The sequence below is a fragment of the Zootoca vivipara genome, chromosome Z1 (assembly GCF_965207765.1).
Source record: "Zootoca vivipara chromosome Z1, rZooViv2.hap1.1, whole genome shotgun sequence".
NCBI classification, from domain to species: domain Eukaryota; kingdom Metazoa; phylum Chordata; class Lepidosauria; order Squamata; family Lacertidae; genus Zootoca; species Zootoca vivipara.
The window spans coordinates 74,764,251-74,786,485 of NC_142583.1; the positions used below are offsets into that span (position 1 = coordinate 74,764,251).

The 22,235-nt window shown below is 43.9% G+C and overlaps 1 long non-coding RNA gene across 4 annotated transcripts in view; it reads left to right on the forward strand.

Moving 5' to 3' along the window:
- Positions 1-22,235, forward strand: part of LOC148687432 (uncharacterized) — a 75,989-nt gene that overhangs the window by 21,291 nt on the left and 32,463 nt on the right. For 2 of the 4 annotated variants that reach the window (XR_015947831.1, XR_015947830.1), the window contains exon 2: positions 278-320. This is a non-coding gene — a long non-coding RNA (uncharacterized LOC148687432). Of the gene's footprint in view, positions 1-277; positions 321-4,006; positions 4,059-10,084; positions 10,172-22,235 lie in introns of those variants that run through there. The other 2 variants (XR_015947829.1, XR_015947832.1) reach the window with 2 other exon arrangements.

Consider the following 22,235-nt stretch of genomic DNA (forward strand, 5'->3'; position numbering starts at 1 on the left):
GGAAACTGTAGAAATGGGTCCCTTTCCTTTCCTATAGAAGAAGCTGCAGAACTGTGAGTTGAACCCCATAAAAACAGGATTTTTCCCCGTTGCAAGGAAACAGCAACTTGGAGCTGATCCTCAAAAATGGAGCTTTCCCCCTTTGCAAAAGAAGCTTCCTCAAATATTTAAAGGGGGGGGGCAAAGGCACCTAGGCCTCTAGGAGTTGGCTGCTATGCCTAGGACAATTAAAGAAAGCAAAATATTTTTTTTCTTGTTTTCCTCCTCTAAAAACTAGGTGCATCCGATGGTCAAGTGCATCCTATGGAGCGGAAAATACGGTAGGTCATGTGTTCATTTATCCAGTGCTATTTTTCTAGAAAAAAGAGGTGCTGGAACTCAGCATGAATGCCTCTCTTGTTCTCTTAGATTGGCAACAGAGCCCACCTGAGAGGGGCTGGATCTGAGTCCTGATGAATTTCGGCTGAAAAAAGCCCTGCATATATCTCAATAGTTAGGTAGGCTGTGGACCCACCCACTTTGGCCATGGCCTTATCCTTTGCAGCCTGTTTCCCCCAAGCACTTTCTTTCCTTCAGGGGACTGGAGCCCTAGCAGAGGGCAGGGTGGCGAGGATCAGGAATGGGGGCTCTCCCACAGCAAATGGGGATTAGTTTGGAAAGGAGGAGAGAATTGCAAGCTGGGAAAGGGAATTGCCCAGGGAGTCCCAAGGACTTGTGTTAGCCTGCACTTCTGTTCCAAGTGCTGAAACTCACTTATTCAGGGAGAACAAAACAGTGCCATTGCTCTCAATGGGTGACAACTGTAACTCATCCTCGGAAATGAAAGGGGTAAATGGAAGGTGGATCCTGCCATCTCTTTTTGGAAATGATATTGGGATTTAACCAAAGCCTGTGACATTAGTTGCAAAGTATACTAATTATGTACTTACACAGAAGGAAAAGCAGTAGTGTCATGACAACAAGGATGAAAATCTCAAGTACGATAAATCTTTCACCCGTTGGAGATGTTAAGAAGGCAACCACGTTCTGAAAAGGAGATGCTTGAAGAAAGAAAATTCTGATTTAGCCATCAGTAGCCAACAGTGTTCTCAAAGCTACCAACATGAGTTTGACCAAACTGTGGGAGGCAGTGGAAGACAGGAGTGCCTGGCGTGCTCTGGTCCATGGGGGTCACATGACTAAACGACTAAACAGCAACAAGCCAACATGCCATTGCCACTCCAGGAAAAGGGGTTTCCCTATGCTGTGGCAGCCATCAGCCAGAGACAGTCAACTGTTCAAGGGCTGGTAATCTGGGTGGGTAAGCAGGTGGAGGAAGCAAGGGGGGATACCTTGCTGCTTGAGGAAACCTTTCTGACCAACGTCTGGATCAGGATACAGTAGCCTTTGATACTAAAGGACTTTCTGCCCACCAGGCAAATGAGAAGATGCTCCCTTCAAACACATAATTCCACATACAGAAGCTGGGCTGGACTGGCCATTGGCTGATTTCGATGCTGCTGATGGGGCAGCAGACTAAGTGAGAAGGTGGAGTGCAGCTTGTGTGGTCTACACATCCCTACCCACCCCAGCACCTGCTACCTGAGGCAACTGCCTCATTCTGCCTAATGGTAGAGCCATTCCTGGCTGCACACAGTAAAGGAACACCACAGCCAGCAGCAAAGAGTGGACTGAATCCCGGCGTTTCTATGGGGCTTTGTGGACCTCTGGCACCCAAAGAGCTGTGTGTGCTTTTCTCTGCACTCCTTCCTGGCACAACATGACTGGTTCCACTTCCTGCCTGTCTCTCCATCAACTCCCCTTTCCCATGCATTCCTCTATTTTATGAGAAACCTCATCCCAGATAACTGTGCTGTATACAGACCATCAGTTTCATCTGCTGCTTCTGGTGGTGAATCCGGTACTTCTTTATTTATGGACTCTGCACGCTTTGCATCTGTTGGTATCTCTATCTTCTCTGTGAAACAAAAAGCCATTATAACATGGGGGATAAGAGTATGAACACATTGGCTGGAGTATAAATCTCTCATCAAGCATGAGAGTTCACAATGTTCACTTTTGTTGTCCTGCACTTAATCTCCCTATTACAAGAACATAATTTCTAAAATAGATGCATATCTACAAATGTCAAGGATTTTGACTTCCGCTTGAGGTGCCACAGAAGATGGCTGAACATTCCATTGCTCTGACTATCAAGGGCTAATGAGAGGCTGTTATACAATAATCTATTAAACATTAAAAGCTTCCCTAAACAGGGCTGCCTTCAGATGTCTTCTAAAAATCTGGTAGTTGTTTTTCTCTTTGACATCTGATGGGAGGCCATTCCACAGGGCAGGCGCCACTACCAAGAAGGCCCTCTGCCTGGTTCCCTGCAACTTGGCTTCTCGCAACGAGGGAACCGCCAGAAGGCCCTCAGTGCTGGACCTCAGTGTCTGGGCAGAACGATGGGGGTGGCGCTCCTTCAGATATACTGGACCGAGGCCATTTAGGGCTTTAAAAAGGTCAGCACCAACACTTTGAATTGTGCTCAGAAACATACTGGGAGCCAATGTAGATCTTTAAAGACTGGGTGTTATGTGGTCTCGGCAGCCGCTCCCAGTTACCAGTCTAGCTGCCACATTCTGGATTAGTTGTAGTTTCCGGATCACCTTTAAAGGTAGCCCCATGTAGAGCGCATTGCAGTAGTCCAAGTGGGAGATAACTAGAGCATGCACCACTCTGGCGAGACAGAGGTCTCAGCCTGCATACCAGATGGAGCTGATAGACAGCTGCCCTGGACACAGAATTGACCTGTGGCTCTATGGACAGCTGTGAGTTCAGAATGACCCCCAGGCTGCGCACCTGGTCCTTCAGGGGCACAGTAACCCCATTCAGGACCAGGGAGTCCTCCACACCTGCCCACCTCCTGTCCCCCACAAACAGTACTTCTGTCTTGTCAGGACAGGCCGCAGCTGGGAGTTCACTCTCTTTTCCGGCTTCCAGCTGCTCTGGTCCCCCTCCCCCCCGGACCTTTAAGGTTTTCTTTCCTTGACCTTGCTTTGGACTTTGGTTGGTCACCGTAGAGGGGCCTGGTAGGATTTTTTCCACCTGGAAAAGTTCACCAGCCACTTGGTTGTCACCTACCTTGTAGCAGATTGTCACAACTTTTTAGGGTATTGGCAGGAATTGGAATATTTCTGTAGATGGAAAGGGGGAGGTAGAGCCATCACCTGCCCCGCATATTGAAGGGTATTCTGTTAAAGGATTCTGGGAGGGGGGTGGGCCTGTCCGAAGCCTAGGGAGGTTAGGGTCTAAGGCACGCCCCGAATGGTGACCCCCACGGAGCTCCTAGTTGATGTTCATCAACAGGACTCCCCCTACCAGTGGTTAACCTTTCCCGGACACCCAGCAGATGGCCTGGAATCAGATATAGTTCGTTAAATCCAATGGCTAAGCCAATACTGCTCATCACCTGTAATCAATAAAGTTGTGGCCCATTAACCTTAAATACTTGTGTCATGTGTCATTATTCTACCTAAGGGGGGGTCGGGAACTTGCCATGCAATATTAAAGTTAAAGCATTTGCGGACGATGTGATTAGTACACAAAATCCAGAAGAAAGTATACAAGAAGCCTTAAAGAAAATGACTGATTATGGAGGAGTATTGGGTTGCAAGTTAAATAAAGAAAAATATAAATTATTAATGAAAATATTGGGGTAAAGAAACAGGAAGATTTGGAAAGGGTAACAGGCCTTAAAATTACCATGAAAACTAAGTATTTGGGGATCTGGAATACAAATAAAAACACCAATTTGTATAAGCATAATTATGTGAAGAAGTGGAAGTAAATCAAAGGATATTTTAAAAAATGGAATAAATTGAACTTGTCTCTATGGGGTAGTATATCCTTGATAAAAATGTCAATTCTCCCCAAAATACTCCCCCCCCCCCCGATGGTCCCAATAATTATTGGGACAAAATGTTTTAAAGGTTGGCAAAGGGATATTTCTAATTTTATTTGGCAGGGTAAGAAGCCAATAGTAAGGTTGACAGACTTCCGATCTGCCGCCATTGCTGACTGGCGAGAGATTCCCGAGCTCCAGGATTCCCTAACATTACAAGGGAGGGGGAGCCATGAGAGCAACGTGGACCCCCCAAAAGAGCCCCAGATCGAACGTTATGGGGACGTGGGGACTCAGCCGCACTGTTTTTGGTCTCCTCCGCTCCCTGGTAGCCCTAATAAGGGCGCTGAGAGCAAACGGAGTGGAGACGGAATGCTTGAGTTAAACTGCTACCCCCACAACGCGAAACTCTGTGCCAGCAGCCTGGAGTGGTGGATTCCTCTAAATTAGCTGGATTTGAGAACATTGGACACCGTAAGTAAAGAAAAAGACTTTGAAATATTTTTAATTGGATACGGGAGGAGACTTAAAGAGGAAGTCGGTCTCCCCCATTGAGTGAATCGAGACGCATTTAATTTGCCCAAAGCCGGAAAGACTGATAGGAAGCATTCAATTATCAAAAATTGGAGCTAAAACCTTCCCCCTAAGGCAGGGTAAAGGGGAGAAGGATTGAACCTAGCAAAACCCCTGTAAAGATCTTCATTCTGGGCTGGGGAAAGTCCCCCTGAAAGCTGGAGTGGGTAATTAATGGAGCCGCCATTATGACATCATAATAGAAAGGAATTTGCTTGCCTCTTTGAGGCTGGAAACTGTCAATAGTGAAGAGAGCACAAAACATAAGGCTGTGTACATGAAGTTGGACAGTGCCCTTTTCATAAATGGACACAAGATTTTAAAGATTTGAAGAAGAATTGAAAATGAGAGTTTGTAACCAGATTGGACATAACTTTTGTTTCTGAACTTTGGAAATAAGAACTACACCATTTCCTGTCTAGTAACCTCTGCTTTCCCAGGAAATTTGAGACAAGCAGGATGTCAGTAGACAAAACATCATCTTACTTGGACTTTCAAAAACAACTTCTGGAACTTATTGAAGATTTAAGATGTGATGTCCCCTGACCCCATTATTGATTAGTTTTCAGTTTTAGAGACCTTGGCATTTGCAGATGACCTTCTGGTAACTGCAGAAGACCCTGTGGCTAGTATACAGAGGGTCTTGGATCAGATTCTCAAGTCTGGAGAAGTAGCAGGTTTCAAACTAAGTAAAATGGAAGTAGATTGGTGCCTCGCTAGACGAATTTAATTCGTTCCATGGGTCAATTCGTGTAACGAATTTTTTGTCTAACGAGTCCCAGTTTCCCATAGGAAACCTCCGAAGCTGCACCTCATGCCAGCTTTGCACGGCGAGAGGCGGCGGCGGGAGAAGAGCTTCTTCTGCTGCCGCCTCCTGCCTGCCTACCCCGGCATGGGCCACAGCTTTCGAGACCTCCGAAGCTGTGCCCCATGCCGGCTGTGCGCGATGAGAGGCGGTGGCGGGAGAAGAGCTTCTGCTGCCGCCTTCCGCCTGCCTTCCCCGGAATGGGGCGCAGCTTTGGAGACCTCCGAAGCTGCACCCCATGCAGGCTGTGCACGGCGAGAGGCTGCGGGAGACGCTCCTCTCCTCGCCGCCACCTCCCGCCTGCCTTCCCTGGCATGGGGAGCAGCTTCGAATGTCTCTGAAGCTGCGCCCCATGCTGGCTGTGTGAGAGGTGGTGGTGGAAGAAGCTCCTCTCCTCGCTGCCGCCTCCCGCCTGCCTTCCCCGGCATGGGGCGCGGCGAGAGGCGGCGGCGGGAGAAGCTCTTCTCCTCGCCACTGCCTCCCACCTGGATTGGACAGGCGGCGGGGGAAGACCTTTGCTTTCTTCCCGTGCTAGTGTTCCGCTGGTCTCTGCCGGTTGCCCCTCACTGGTCGCGGCAACCAGCAGAGACCTGCGGAACACAAAGGGGAACCAGCTGCAGCACGGAAAGAAGGCAAAGGAAGATCAGCTGAGAGGTGCTGACAGCCTTTCAGCTGATCTTCCTTTGCCTTCTTCCTTGCTACAGCTGGTTCCCCTTTCGCTAGACAAATGCCCCTTTCGCTAGGTTTTGTGATCGGAGGTTTTTATGGCCACGCTTCGCAAGATGAAGCGACGGCCATAGAAAACCTTGTCGTCTTGCGAGGCAACCTCCGATCGCAAAACCTATTCATTAAGCAAAAAATTCGTCTTACAGGGCATTCGTCTAGCGAGGCACCACTGTAATGGTGACAAATGTGACAGAGCAACATAAAAAAAACCTACAAAGAGTAACAGAACTGACTATTGAGAAGAAAGTTAAATATTTAGGAGTATGGATAACAGCTAAGAATAGAAATATTTTTAAGGATAATTACCGTATGTAAGAGTCTGAAGATAAATAAAGAAAAACTTAGATGTGGGGGGAAACATGATCTTATTGCTATAGGGAAGGATATCAGGAATCAAAATGAATGTATTGTCAAGAATGTTATTTTTATTTCAATCAACATGCCTGATCAGCAATGAAGGACATTTCAAAGAGTGGCAAAAATATTCTTGGCTTCTTCCCCTGCCAGATAAATCTAGTTATGATTTAACTGGCAGGGGAAGAAGCCAAGAATAAAATATAAATTGCTAATAGATTCTAAAGACAGAGGTGGATTCTCCCTACCAGCTTTAAGACTATACTCTGAGGCATCCTGTCTATGCTGGGTAAGGGAATGAATATTATTAAAAATCACAGATGTTTTAGACCTTGAAGGTTCTGATAGTAGGTATGTTTGGCATGCATATCTGTGGTATGAGAAGGTTCAAGTACATAGAGCTTTCTCAAATCATGTTGTAAGAAAATCGGTTTATGAGGTATGGGGAAAATATAAAAATCTACTAGAACAAAAAACACCATGGTCGCTCTCCCCACTTGAAGTGATACCCTTAAAAAAAATTGAATATGAGAAATGACTGGGGAACATATAAAGAGCTGTTAATGGAAGTAAAATTCCAATTCAAGATGTTTGAGGACATAAAAGAATTACTAACTGAATGATTTCAACATCATAAACTAAATTATATATTCAAGATGGGCAAAAAATGGCTTTTCTGATGAAAGCTCTAAATTTGAAAAAGAGCTGTTGGAGAACAAAACAAATTTACTTGAAAGAACGTAGAAATTAATACTAGAATGGTATACAAAAGATGAGCAGGTTAAGTCAGCAATAATACACTGGGTGAAAATTTTTGGGTATAATATACAATTTGCAGCATGGGAGAATTTAGGGAATTGGAATTTAAAATTCACAGCATGTTGTACGCTGAAAGAAAATCATATGAAAATGATTTCTTGTTGGTATTTAACTCCCCGTCAATTAGCAAAAATGTATAATCAGGGTCACATATGTTGGAAATGTAAGGAAAAAGAAGGCACCTTTTATCAAATGTGGTGGACATGTAAGGTAGTAAAAGAATTTTGGGAAATGAAATTTAATGAATTTGGGGGGAAAGGTTTAAATCCCCCCCCAAACCCCAAAGCCTTTCTTTTAGGAATTCTAGGTGCCAAAATCCCAAAGGAGCAGGAAATACCATGTACGTGACCACGGCTGCACGGATGTTATTGGCCCAGAGATGGAAAGAAGATAAAGTCCCTACCAGAGAAGAATGGCAGATCAAGTTGGTGGATTATGCCAAAATGGCAAAAATGAACGGAAGATGCAGGAGGAAATGACTAACAATCGGACCCACAAAGGGGAGGAGGGGAGGCCAGGAGATTCCCTGGAATCTTGCTTTTATATGGTATGTTAACATGTGTATTGTAAACTTTTAATTTGAAAAACCAAATAAATAAATGTACAAAAAAAACAAAAAGACTTTGGAGACAATGAGTTGGACCTGGAAAATAAGCCGATGGAAGCGGTGAATTTCCCGTGCATTCCTCTACTTTATGAGAAACCTCATCCCATATGACTGTTCAGTATACAGACCATCAGTTATAGGTGGTTGTGCCTCCGCTGGTGCTTCTGCTGGAGCTGCAGCCTTTGCGGCCTTTGCGGCCTTTGCGGCCTTTGCGGCCTTTGCGGGCACTGGCTTCCCCATCTTATCAGTTTTGTCTGTGAAACAACAAGATAGAATAAGACAACAACAAGAACAATGGAGAATAAGATTATGAGCACATTAGGCAGAAAGTGGCATCAGTATTAGACCGTCCTTTCTCGTAAAGACGTTGTTGAGTCCAATATAATCGGTACCAAAGGGTATTCTATAAATTGTGCTAAGAAACAATTGCTGGTAAATTTACAATGATTTTATAAATAATGAAATGTTATTGATTTAATCCTTGTATATCCCCCATCCCCAGGAATATAATTGAATCCAAATACACAAGTCATCAAAATTAGTTAACGGATTAACAGAAGGCTGGGACACAGCCTGACTCAGTGTGTATATAGTGAAATGGTTATGGCAGGTAACAAAAAAGGACAATCCCAATTGACAATCTCAACAGCAATGGCGCAAAGACAATCGATGATCGATGTAGACCCAGTGGCAGATATCAAAGAGCTAATTGTAAATATGGATAAATCGATCAACGACAAGTTAGATGATTTGGGACTTAAAATCGAACACAATTCTAAAATAATATGGGAACTGTCAGGACAACTAAAAGATCTAACAATAAAAAATATGAGAACTGAAAAAGCAGTCTCAGAATTAAAAACAAAAGTAGGCAAACAAAAAGATACGTTGAAATATACTACAAAAAAATTGCAAGGTGAAAATAAGGAAATCTAAGAAAAAATCAGGATGCAACAAATACGGAAATAAATGAGATCAAAAAGGCACAAGAAGATATATTGGACCAGCTAGCCACCCTAGAAATGTATCAAAGGGAATTAATTGTGAGATTTAGAGGCGCCCCATAAATTCAAGATAAAGACATCATGAATAAATTGCCAAAGGAAATAGCGGAATGGCTGGGGGTGAGACAAGAAGACCTGATAATGGACATCGACAAAATCTTTCAACTGAAACCAGATACCAACAGAAAATTTAGAAAGCCAGGTGACTGCCTGGTATATCTAAATTCAAGACTATTGGAGGACAAGATACTCCAAAAAAGACAACTGACAATAGATGGACACAACGTGTTAATCTACAAGGAAGTCCCAAAAAGGATTCTGAAGAAAAGAAACAAGTATAAGGTTTTGACAGACGTTTTGAAAGCTAAAGGAATCATGTTTAAATGGCTGATTCCGGAAGGGCTATCATTTACATTTAGGGATAGAAGAAACTTAAGATCGATTGATGAAATGGAAAAATTCAGAAGGACTTATAAAAAGAAACTGGGAGGTGAGGGGAACCAAGAGAGAGAAGAAGAAGCAATCAGACGTGAGAACTTAACAGGAGACACCTAAGAACCAGATGAATAGAAGACATAAAGGCTGCCAATTTTGTCCAAAATCATTACGCTTTTAACTCAAAAGTTAGAAAATAAAGTTGATGAACCTAAACATAATTTCATGGAATATAAATGGTTTAAATTGTATGAAAAATAGAAATAAGGTTGAGCATATATTGAGAAAGAATAAATGGGATGTGATCTGTTTGCAGGAGACACATAGCGAACAAACATGAGAGAGTGTTGCTAAATAAAAGATTGGGGGAAGAATTTATCGCAGCAGATAAAGTAAAAAAAAAAAAAGAGGAATAGTTATATATATAAATCCAAAGCTGGAAGCTAAAGTATTATTCATAGAATCATAGTTGGAAGAGACCACAAGGGCCATCCAGTCCAACCCCCCTGTCAAGCAGGAAATGCCATCAAAGCATTCTTGACATATGCCTGTCAAGCGCCTGCTTAAAGACCTCTGCCAAGCAGGAAACGCCATCAAAGCATTCTTGAAATATGCCTGTCAAGCCTCTGCTTAAAGACCTCCAAAGAAGGAGACTCCACCACACTCCTTGGTAGCAAATTCCACTGCCGAACAGCTCTTACTGTCAGGAAGTTCTTCCTAGTGTTTAGGTGGAATCTTCTTTCTTGTAGTTTGAATCCATTCCTCCGTGTCCGCTTCTCTGGAGCAGCAGAAAACAACCTTTCTCCCTCCTCTATATGACATCCTTTTATATATTTCAACATGGCTATCATATCACCCCTTAACCTTCTCTTCTCCAGGCTAAACATACCCAGCTCCCTAAGCCGTTCCTCATAAGACATCGTTTCCAGGCCTCTGACCATTTTGGTTGCCCTCTTCTGGACACGTTCCAGCTTGTCTGTATCCTTCTTGAACTGTGGTACCCAGAACTGGACATAGTACTCCAGGTGAGGTCTGACCAGAGCAGAGTACAGTGGTACTATTACTTCCCTTGATCTAGATGCTATACTCCTATTGATGCAACCCATAATTGCATTGGCTTTTTTTAGCTGCTGCATCACACTGTTGACTCATGTCAAGTTTGTGGTCTACCAAGACTTCTAGATCCTTTTCGCATGTACTGCTCTCAAGCCAGGGGTCTCCCATCCTGTATTTGTGCCTTTCATTTTTTTTGCCCAAGTGTAGCACTGTACATTTCTCCTTGTTAAAGTTCATCTTGTTTGCTTTGGCCCAGTTGTCTAATCTGTTAAGGTCATTTTGAAGTGTGATCCTGTCCTCTGGGGTGTTAGCCACCCCTCCCAATTTGGTGTCATCTGCAAACTTGCTCAAGATGCCCTCAAGCCCACCATCCAAGTCATTGATAAAGATGATATTCAAAGATGATGAAGGAAGAATATTAGGCATTCAGATAAATAAAGATAAGATGAATTTGCTCCTAATAGGGATATATGCACCAAATGGAAATCAGACTCTTTTTTTAATTGCAAAAGAAATTAACAGAATATAATAATGGATATGATTGTAATGGGAGACATGAATGAGGTGGTATCAAGAGAATAGGATAGATCAGAAAGGATTAAAAAAAATGAAAACAGGGAGATTACCTACATCATTTTTTCAACTGATAGAGGATTTGAATCTAAAACCTATTTGGAGGGAGAAAAATGAGAGAACAAGACAATACACATTTTATTCAGATGCCAATAAATTGGCAAGCAGGATTGATGAAATATGGGTATCAAATAATCTAATGACAAATATAAAGAAAGTGGAAATAATGGCAAAATCGATATCTGATCACAACTCGGTGATGTTAGAGATGAGAGAAGGCAAAAAGAGAAATAAGGGATGGAAATTAAATGAGAGGTTACTAAATGATGATAAAATAGTAGAAAAGGCAAATAAATTGATGAAAGAATATTTTGAACTAAACATGACACAAGAAACGGATCTGAGAATAATGTGGGGTGCGAAAAGGCATATATACGGGGTTTTTATATACAGCAAAATATAATACAAAAAAGAAATAGAGAAGCTAAATTAAATAAGATAAAACAAGAGATTGCAGATAATGAAAAATTATTGGCTAAATCACCCAAGGATGCACAAGTAAACAAAAAATTTAAAATATTACAAGCTCATCTATCAACAATATTGTGTGAAGAGATGGAAAATAGAATAAAATGGATAAAACAGGGTCAAATATATGTTGGAAATGAAAGGAAATAGAAGGCACCTTTTATCAAATGTGGTGGACATTGTAAAATTTGAAGTTGAAGAACCAAATAAATAAATTTACCAAAAAAAAAAAAAGACTCTGGAGTTGGACCTGGAAAAGAAGCAGACAGAAGCTTTGCATTTCCTGTGCATTCCTCTCCTTTATGAGAAACTTCATCCCATATGACTTGCTGTATACAGACCATCAGTTATAGTTGCTGGTGTTTCTGCCTCCGCTGGTGCTTCTGTTGGTGCTTCCGCCGGTGCTGCAGGCTTTGCAGGCGCTGGATTCCCCATCTTATCAGTATTTTCTGTGAAACAACAATCTAGAAACAGACCAAAACAAATGGAGTATAAGACTATGAGCATATTAGGTAGTCAGTGGCGTCTGTCAGTATTAGACCATCGTTTCCCGTAAAGACATTGTTGAGTCCAATTTAACTGAAACGTCTCTTTCTTCCTTTTGCTGGATCAATCTCAGTTTAAAACCAAAAGAGATGTTCCATATGGGTTCCAAAGCATTATATATATATATATATATATATATATATATATATATATATAGTAATATAGCACATTCTTATTTTGCATCCTATTCGTCTCTAAACTCCTGGACATCTAGTTTACAAGGTTCCAGTAAGGTGTTCACCATTTAATAGATAACGTGGGATCTGTTAGGGAAGTTTTTAATGTGTGGTGTTTTATTCTGTTTTTAATCCATTGGCCAGATGGGCAGGGTATAAGAAATAAAACACTATTATTGTTGTTATCTATGAGGTCTTCAGGTGTTCCTGGGTGCCAACTCCCTCCATCACAGGCATCATGGTCAATGGTTGGGGATGACGGGGGTTGTAGATCAATAACATCTGGAGGGCCACATGCTCCCCATCCTTGATTTAATTGTATAACTACCTCCTGATCATCAGAAAAGATGGAGTACTAGATCTGGTCTCTGTTGGATGCACATAAATCCAACTGAATCTAACAAGACTTTGGAGACCATGAGTTGGACCTGGAAAAGAAGTAGAGGGGAAGCTGTAACACAGGCTCTCCAAGTGTGCTATTTTGTTTTCTTTTTGCAAAGTCCCAGCCTGACATCTGATGCTGTGGCAGAAGGAAGGAAGGAAGGAAGGAAGGAAGGAAGGAAGGAAGGAAGGAAGGAAGGAAGGAAGGAAGGAAGGAAGGAAGGAAGGAAGGGGGCTGTTATCTAATTCCGTTTCAAAGCCATCTGAGCTAGCAGCCCTTGATATGCTAGTTTCCCAAAGACCTGGATTTGCAAACTGGGCCCATGAATCAGAGCAGGGCACCTGTATTGCCAGGGAATAAAACAGAATGTGGTGCTTCTGGTTTGCAATGTAGCTAGAGCTTTAATAAAAGGAACATGGCTGTTTGAGAAGAAGTGAAAGCAACTTCATGGCTTGGCCAGCTATCAAACACCTGACTGCATGGGGGAAAGAAGGAGGAACCTGTTGTCTGGGAACACGGAAAGTAAGATTACTTTGACCGAACCACAGGGCTAAAGAATGCAGATGAAGGCTCATGCCCACATGTGTCGACTCCCAGGCTAGATCAAAGGATGGGAATGGAATTACATCATGAATTACGTCTGTTGCCAGCTTGGCATGAGACCTACTCTATAGTCTATATAAGGGCCAGCAACTGAAGGAGACAGGGAGATTGTGACACACTGTTCTATGCTCCATTCCATAGTGAGAAGAGAATGACCGCCGGCCAGTCTGAAGTTTCCCAGAAAAGCCTTCCAGATCTTCATCGGCTGGAGAGACATGAAGAACTGAACCTATCCAACCTATGTTGTTGTTGTTGTTGTTGTTGCCTAAGATCTTTTGCTTATTGGTTATATTGCTAGCTTTGCAGTTTATTCCACTTGCTGTTGGCTTTATATTAGACTCTATGTTGCTGGTCAATTTCTTTGCTAATGTTTACCAATTAATAAAAGTTTGTCTCTACCTAAGAGTCTGTCAGTGCTCCGTCCAGTGGAATCCAAAGAACCTCTTGCTTGCCTGGTGGTTGTTATTGGCCAAACAGCCAGTAGGGGACGCTGGCAAGACAGCACCTGTACACAGCCCTAGATTGCACCACCACTCAGAAAAACCATTTGTAGTTTATAAAAGCTCCTTATCATTTAGCCGCTTAGTGACCCTTTGGCGCTGGAATGAGACCTGCAAATATCATAGTGTGTAAGGAACGTGTTCCACCCATCAGACCTCTTCCTGTTTGGATACCTTGGTGTTGTCATGGAACAATCTTTTCTCTAATTTCTTCTTAAGCGTGTTTCATCCTTCCACTGGCTATGAACCACCTCCCTTGTGATGTCAGGCATTCCAGAACTCCTCCCATTTCAGCTATACCATTTCCTGATTGGCTGCTCATCATATCCAATCAGCATTCCACATAAAGCTTAAACCCAGGAAAATGTTGATTTCAAATCTTTACTCCTTACGCTATGCTGGTAATATTGGAAAGCTGCCTATCACAACACTTGTACCAGGAAATATGGCAAAGTGCATTAGTGCAAATCTCCATTTGAAAAGTTAAAGGAAAAGGAAAAGGAAAAGAAGCAGTCAAATTTCAACATTTCTGGTCTACATTTATTGAATGTATCATCATCAAAACGTACATGCCACCACTGCTATTTCTCCAGAAAAAAGGGTACCGGAATTACTGGTGGAGGAACGGGAGTGTGGAGGGAGCGGCCCGCCCCCTGCACCACTATTCTGGTCCAGTGCCATCTCAGTGCCACCCCAGACAGGTGGTGTGTCACACCCCAAGAACGCGCGCCAAGCCCTTACAGGCGGCATACCACACCACCGGGATGCGCGCCACACCCCCTGGGCGCACCCCCTCCCCACGGAGGGTGCCAGCCATGCCCCCGCCTGCTCTCCGCCCCCAGTAGCGGAGTATGCAGCTTCGCCACTGACCGGAACTAACCACAAACACCACAAACACTTCCCTTGCTCCTTTATAATGGTGTCCACCAGAGAGGTGTCAGAACTGAGTTCCAGTGAGTTCCAGATGCAAAAAAGCCCTACATGCAACTGACCTTCAACACAGGGTAACTCACAGAGAACTGTACTTGGATAGAACAATAGATCTGCACAAACTCTGAATTGGACACTGATAAACTTCATACTCTGAATTGGACACTGATAAGTGCTCCTTCATAGATCACTGCCTTGTCGTGGTGAAGGGGCTTGAATAACTCAGAGGAGCTATGGGCTATGCCATGCAGGGCCACCCAAGATGGACACTCCAGTATCCCTGCCAAGAAAACTCCATGGACAAAGACAACAGGCATATAAAAGTTATGATGCTGGAAGATGGGCCTCTCAGGTCGGAAGGCGTAAAACATGCTACTGAGGGAGATCAGAGGATAAGTACAAGTAGTTTTAGAGCAGATGAAGCGGCTGGGCAAAGGCAAAAGGTTGCTCAGTTGCAGACATGCCCGGAAGCAAAAGGAAAGTCCAATGCTGTAAAGAAAAATATTGCATAGGAACCTGGAATGTAAGATCTATGAATCTTGGTAAAACTGGATGTGGTCAAAAATGAGATGGCAACAATTAATATTGACATCCTGGGCATCAGTGAGCTAAAATGGACGGGAACGGGTAAAATCAGTTTGGATGACCATCATATCTACTACTGTGGGCAAGAATCGAGTAAAAGAAATGGAGTGGCCCTCATAGTCAACAAAAGAGTGGCGAAAGCTGTACTGCGATGTAATCTCAAAAATGATAGAATACGAATCCAAGGCAGACCTTTTAACATCACAGTAATCCAAGTTTATGCACCAACTACCGGTGCTGAAGAAAGTGAAATTGACCAGTTCTATGAAGACTTACAACACCTTCTAGAAATGACACCGAAGAAGGATGTTATTCTCATTTTGGGGGATTGGAATGCTAAAGTAGGGAATCAAGAGACAAAAGGAACAACTGGCAAGTTTGGCCTTGGAGTTCAAAATGAAGCAGGGCAAAGGCTAATAGAGTTCTGTCAAAAGAACAAGCTGGTCATCACAAACACTCTTTTCCAACAACACAAGAGACGATTCTACACATGGACATCACCAGATGGGCAGCATCGAAATCAGATTGATTATATTCTCTGCAGCCAAAGATGGAGAAGCTCTATACAGTCAGCAAAAACAAGATCTGGAGCTGACTGTGGCTCAGATCATCAGCTTCTTATAGCAAAATTCCAGCTTAAACTGAAGAAAGTAGGGAAAACCCCTGGGCCAGTAAGACACAATCTAAATCAAATCCCTTATGAATACACAGTGAAAGTGAGGAACAGGTTTAAGGATTTAGATTTGGTGGACAGAGTGCCTGAAGAACTATGGATGGAGGCTTGTAACATTATACAGGAGGGAGCAACGAAAACCATCCCAATGAATTTTGACAGAATTACAAGCCTGGTAGATGAAGGGAATGCTATGGATATAGCCTATCTTGATTTCAGCAAGGCATTTGACAAGGTGCCCATGATATTCTTGTAAAGAAGCTGGTAAAATTCAAGCTAGAGAATGCTACCATTCAGTGGATTTTTAACTGGCTGACTGACTGAACCCAAAGGGTGCTCATCAATGGCTCCTTCTCATCCTGGAGAGTAGTGACTAGTGGGGTGCCACAGGGTTCTGTCTTGGGCCCAGTTTTATTCAACATCTTTATCAATGACTTGGATGATGGGCTTGAGTGGGTGTACAAACCTATTACCTTATGTAACCTCTTCACTGAGAAAATTGAATGGCTGCTATAACCAGGCCCGTCTTTCGCATATTCGCTGCCAGGTGCGCAAATATCCACCCAGTGCCCACAAATTTAGATTAGCTCCCAAATTAAACATTATTATCTGGCAGTTGCCTGGCTCGATCTTCTTCCGGGGATGTTACAAGATAAGAGAGGAGATTGTGAGGGGGTCCTCTCTCTCCTGCTGCACCCCACAGGTTCTCCCATGGGACGGCCTTGGCTGCTGCTCCTGCAGAGGCGGCTGGCGGCGTCCCTCTATGCCTCAAGCAGCCACCCCCTTAGCCACGAAAATGACTCACCCACTGGAGCACCACTTGCAATCATGCACACTGCCATTGCCGCCTATCGTCTGTCTGATCAGCAGAAGCAGCCGCCTGTCACTCATGATTGAAACAGCGGCAGCCAATACACAGCGGACAATTGCTGCAGACACCATCCTACTCGTGGTAACACCTGTCCCAACGAGGCACATCCCATGTATAAGACGACCCCCACATTTTATGTTCGGTTTCTGATAATTGGTTCTCATGGGAAACTTACAGATTCGTGCTTCACACAATTAACTCAAGGCAGTGTCAATTTACTCATGGCAGAAAGCCAAGGTCTGCCTGGCAACAACTCTCTGATTGGTTAATGACCAGCACTGAACTCTGTTATCTAGGAATGCTAGCATAGTTGTTTCTTGTGGGTGTTAGGAGTAGGAGTGCTGCGTATGGTTGGAGAGAGAGAGAGAGAGCAAGGATTTATTTTGCTTTGCTTTGTATGCAGAAACTCTGCTGGTTTTATTTTCTTTTAATAAATCCCGTAAATAGTTATTCTGCGTCTAGCCGACTAGTCATTTCCACCTCAACTAGCTTCTGCACTATGCAGGAAAACTCTGCTACGTTTGGGCTAAAGCCACTAGAGCTATGCCTGACACTTCAAAATTCTAAGATTTGAGACCCACTGGAGGTGAATCAAATACCCCTTCCCCAAACAAACACTGAAAGTTAATGAGCTGCGGGTGAGACTCCCCTGAAACAGCCTTGGCTATTCTGCCTTCGCTATTGGGCACTGGTTGAAGCATCCAGTGCAGAGAAAGAGCTTCCTTAACCTCTCGGCTTGCAGCTGCTGGGAAACGTAGGAGGGTGGAAACATGAAACAAAAGATTGCAGCCGGCTGTGCTTCTGCCCTCGCTTGGTTCCCAGGTCCGCTCCAAGGGATCCAGTAGAGAGAGAGATGGTTCTGGCAGGGCTGTGGGACGGGGGCGCATTGGACTTGCCTTGCACACGCACACTCTCTAGGTGGGAAGGAAAGCTCCCAGACACACCACTTCCTGGGACACAGCTGTTCTGCAGGCATGTCACAGTCCTGGAATGGCAGTTTGCAAGAACAAATATGCTCCTTTGGGGCTTGTCTTCTCTAATTTTCCGAGTTTCACCTGTATACCACCTTTTGCAAATAAATGATTAAAGTATCAGTTCTCCTTGGTTGAGTATGCAGGACAGATTGAAGCAACCACAGCCACTTCCAGCCATCAATCATGCAAACGTGGCAGGAGAGGTCCCCTGGCTAGACTCCTGGGGTGCTAGTCCTCAACATAGAGCAAGCTATTCACACCTTGTAAAGTTGTGGTTCAGGACAGCAGAGTCTAATAGGTTACTTAACTCAGTTGAGGGCCACTGTGCATACGGTAGGAGCCAACTCCTAGGGGTAGAGGCCCCAATAAAATATTTTAGGGGGCCGCCTCCCCCAAGTTGATGGGCATTGCCATTCAAATGTGTGCACTGTCTTGTGTGTGCACTGTCTTGTATCGGTCATGCAGGGGGGAGCTTACCTGCTCCACCCCCAATATTTTATTCAAGTTGGCACCCCTGCCACCATGAATGCCATGAAAGCAGCAGTACTTGCTGCCAGTGCTGTGCCCACACTGGTATGGGCACCAGTCTTGCCCCCTGACAAGCCCTGAAGAAATCGAGAGTCGTTGAATGTGTTTGTTGCCCAATGATTAGCTCTATATGAGAGCAAAGGTGCTGGAATTTCCCAGTGATGAAGCCAAAGTTGTATTTGTGATGAGTCTGCTAGAAGGGGACACCAGGCGCTGGGTGGCCCCCCATTCTCCTTGCCTGGCATGCATGGTTGTGCTTCTGTGCCTTGTAAGGTAGCGACCATGGAGATCAGAAGGGGCAATGGGGCATGAAACACACAGAGTAAGGAAACAAATATTGGTATGCATTGCAAATAAATAAATAAAACAGGCTATGAATGGACTCTTCCATTCTCTATTTTTGTAGCCATCTACATTTGAGCTTGCAGAATAAGGTCTTTTCAACATGATTTTGAGGGCTGATGTCAGAGAGTCCCATAACCTAGATGGCAGAGTGTGGATTGTGCATTAAAACAGTGGGGTGGGGTGGGGTGATCTCTTGGTTTTGCTTTTATGTAGAGATCATGGGATCCAATTTCATTCATCTTAAGGTGTCTTAATTGATCCAAGTATCATCAGCCACCTTCTTACAAATATACGGCGCTTGTATATGACATTGTCCTGTTAGCCAGCATCTGTTGTTGCAATCCCAGGTCATTCCACCGCATTCATCAAAAGGTAGTGGAAGTACAACGAACCTGAAAAGAAAAGAAAGACCAGCACTGATCCATCAAGATTGGATGTCAACTTCCTCATCCGCTCCCTGTGCCTTTTACCATTAAAAAGAGGTTTATTTCTTTTTTTCTTAACATCCACCCAGAATAGGGATGGATTTTTCTCCCCACATTTTAGAATTCTAACCGTGTTAAAAAAAATCTGTGTGTCAAGACTGTCTATTTTCATTTAACATGAAGTGATTTCTCATAGGAAACTACAGAAAAGTGAGGGTGTCTCTTTGGAAGGCTCAGTGGTGCACACAAGAACTTTCAGTCAATTTAGTTTGGGCAGTATCCAATGCAGTACCTCTGCTATTGCCAGGATTGCCATTTCCCTCTCTCCTTTCCATATGCACCCACATCCTCCTCAGATCTCCTCTGTATCATTGTGGGTGTTGGAGAGAGAGTGTTGAAAGTGAGATCCTTACTCTCTCATAGCAGACTTAGCACAGGAGTGATTGTTCTGAGCAAATTAAAACCTCCTTAGATTTGCATCCACCTTTATCCACCTCATCTCACATCCATCACCCACCGCATGCATGAGGATAGCAATGAAACTATTACAGAAAGAAAAATAGCTATGTCCTCAAATGAATTACAAAATATAATCTATAACCACAAAGCCATTATAGGGTTGATTGAAATGATATGATCTCTCTCACATATATTGTTGTTGTGTTGTTGTTGTTTAGTCGTTTAGTCGTGTCCGACTCTTCGTGACCCCATGGACCATAGCACGCCAGGCACTCCTGTCTTGCACTGCCTCCCGCAGTTTGGTCAAACTCATGTTCGTAGCTTTGAGATATATATATATCTTATCTAAATCTCACATAGATATCGTATCTAAATCTAACATGATGGCTCTAAGTTTACTTTAATCAATTATCCATAGTTGACAGAGGTATCACCCTAGCCTCACTCTTATTGGCACTTGCATTCTCCAGTGTCCACTGTATACTGGATCAAGTCCCACTACACAGCACTAAAATTCTGTGATAAATGTATTCTAGAACTCCCTCATTTTTAGCTCTCTGTGAATCTATTAAATTGATATTACTAGTAATGGTGCAGTAGGTGTTTTTTTACTCCCATGAGCTGTTTGGGTGAGACCTGCTCTTTGATCAAGTCTAAGATCACATTTAGCAGTGATTCCTAAATGGTAGTCCACGGACCACCCACCCAGGGGCTCCATGGTGTCATTCACATAACAAAAACGGCTGCAGAGATATCCAAATGTTCAAGGGTATGGTGGCCCATGGCTTGGCTTTTGAAAAACAAGGGGTCTACAGTTCTTAGCTAACTGGGAACCACTGGCATAGAGGGTTTAAGTTCCCAGCTAGTATTACACAATCCCCCTACCCGTTTGTAAAGTTTACTCAATACCTTTGCCAAAAAGGATTAGTGGCTGGTATTGGGTGCAACCTTCTTCTTGGATCACTGCCTTGTCGTGGCGAAGGGGCTTCAATAACTCAAAGAAGCAATGAGCTATGCTAGGGGTCTCCAAACATACCTGGCATCAGGCCAGATGCCCGCCATGCCAATCGCATGGCGGGGAAGAGGGCGGGGGAGTGCACGTGCGGGCACGGGAGTGCATGGCTGTGTGTGCCCATGCACAAACGCTATTTCTGTCACACTCCCAACCTGGAAAGTGCCGGAAATAGATTGTGGACATGTGCAGAAGCCTCTTCCAACCTGGACGTACACCGGAAATGATGCTTGCGCGTGCGCACAAGCAATTTCCGGCACTTTTCCAGGTCAGAAGTGGGCAGCCGATCCGCACCAAGACAAGCCAGTAAGAGCGGGCGGCGGGGGTCCCTGGGGGCTGCATAAAAGAGCCTTGGGGGCCGTATGTGGCCCCCAGGCCGTAGTCTGGGGACCCCTGAGCTATTCCATGCAGGGCCACCCAAGACAGACAGGTCGTTGTTGTTTAGTCGTTGTTGTTGTTTAGTCTTCCACTGCCTCCCGCAGTTTGGTCAGACTCATGTTGGTAGCACATGTTGAGAACACTGTCCAACCATCTCGTCCTCTGTCGACCCCTTCTCCTTGTGCCCTCCATCTTTTCCAGGGAGTCTTCTCTTCTCATGAGGTGGCCAAAGTATTGGAGCCTCAGCTTCACGACCTGTCCTTCCAGTGAGCACTCAGGGCTGATTTCCTTCAGAATGGACAGGTTTGATCTTCTTGCAGTCCATGGGACTCTCAAGAATCTCCTCCAGCACCATAATTCAAAAGCATCAATTCTTTGGCGATCAGCCTTCTTTATAGTCCAGCTCTCACTTCCATACATCACTACTGGGAAAACCATAGGTTTAACTATACGGACCTTTGTAGGCAAGGTGATGTCTCTACTTTTTAAGATGCTGTCTAGGTTTGTCATTGCTTTTCTCCAAAGAAGCAGGAGTCTTTTAATTTCGTGACTGCTGCCACCATCTGCAGTGATCATGGAACCCAAGAAAGCAAAATCTCTCACTGCCTCCATTTCTTTCCCTTCTATTTGCCAGGAGGTGGGGGGACAAGTGGCCATGATCTTAGTTTTTTTGATGTTGAGGTTCAGACCATATTTTGCGCTCTCCTCTTTCACCCTCATTAAAAGGTTCTTTCATTCCTCCTCACTTTCTGCCATCAAGGTTGTGTCATCTGCATACCTGAGGCTGTTGATATTTCTTCCGGCAATCTTAATTCCGGTTTGGGATTCATCCAGTCCAGCCTTTCGCATGATGAATTCTGCATATAAGTTAAATAATGATTAAATAATGATGAATTCTGCATATAAGTTAAATAAGCAGGGAGACAAAATACAGCCTTGTTGTACTCCTTTCCCAATTTTGAACCAATCCATCCAGTTCTAACTGTAGCTTCTTGTCCCACATAGAGATTTCTCAGGGACAGATGAGGTGGGACAAGAAGCTACAGTTAGAACTGGATATGGAACAACTGATTGGTTCAAAATTGGGAAAGGAGTACGACAAGGTTGTATATTGTCTCCCTGCTTATTTAACTTATATGCAGAATTCATCCTGCGAAAGGCTGGACTAGATGAATCCCAAGCCGGAATTAAGACTGCCGGAAGAAAAATCAACAACCTCAGATATGCAGATGACACAACCTTGATGGCAGAAAGTGAGGAGGAATTAAAGAACCTTTTAATGAGGGTGAAAGAGGAGAGTCCCATGGACTGCAAGAAAATCAAACCTCTCCATTCTGAAGGAAATCAGCCCTGAGTGCTCACTGGAAGGACAGATCCTGAAGCTGAGGCTCCAATACTTTGGCCACCTCATGAGAAGAGAAGACTCCCTGGAAAAGACCCTGATGTTGGGAAAGATTGAGGGCACTAGGAGAAGGGGACGACAGA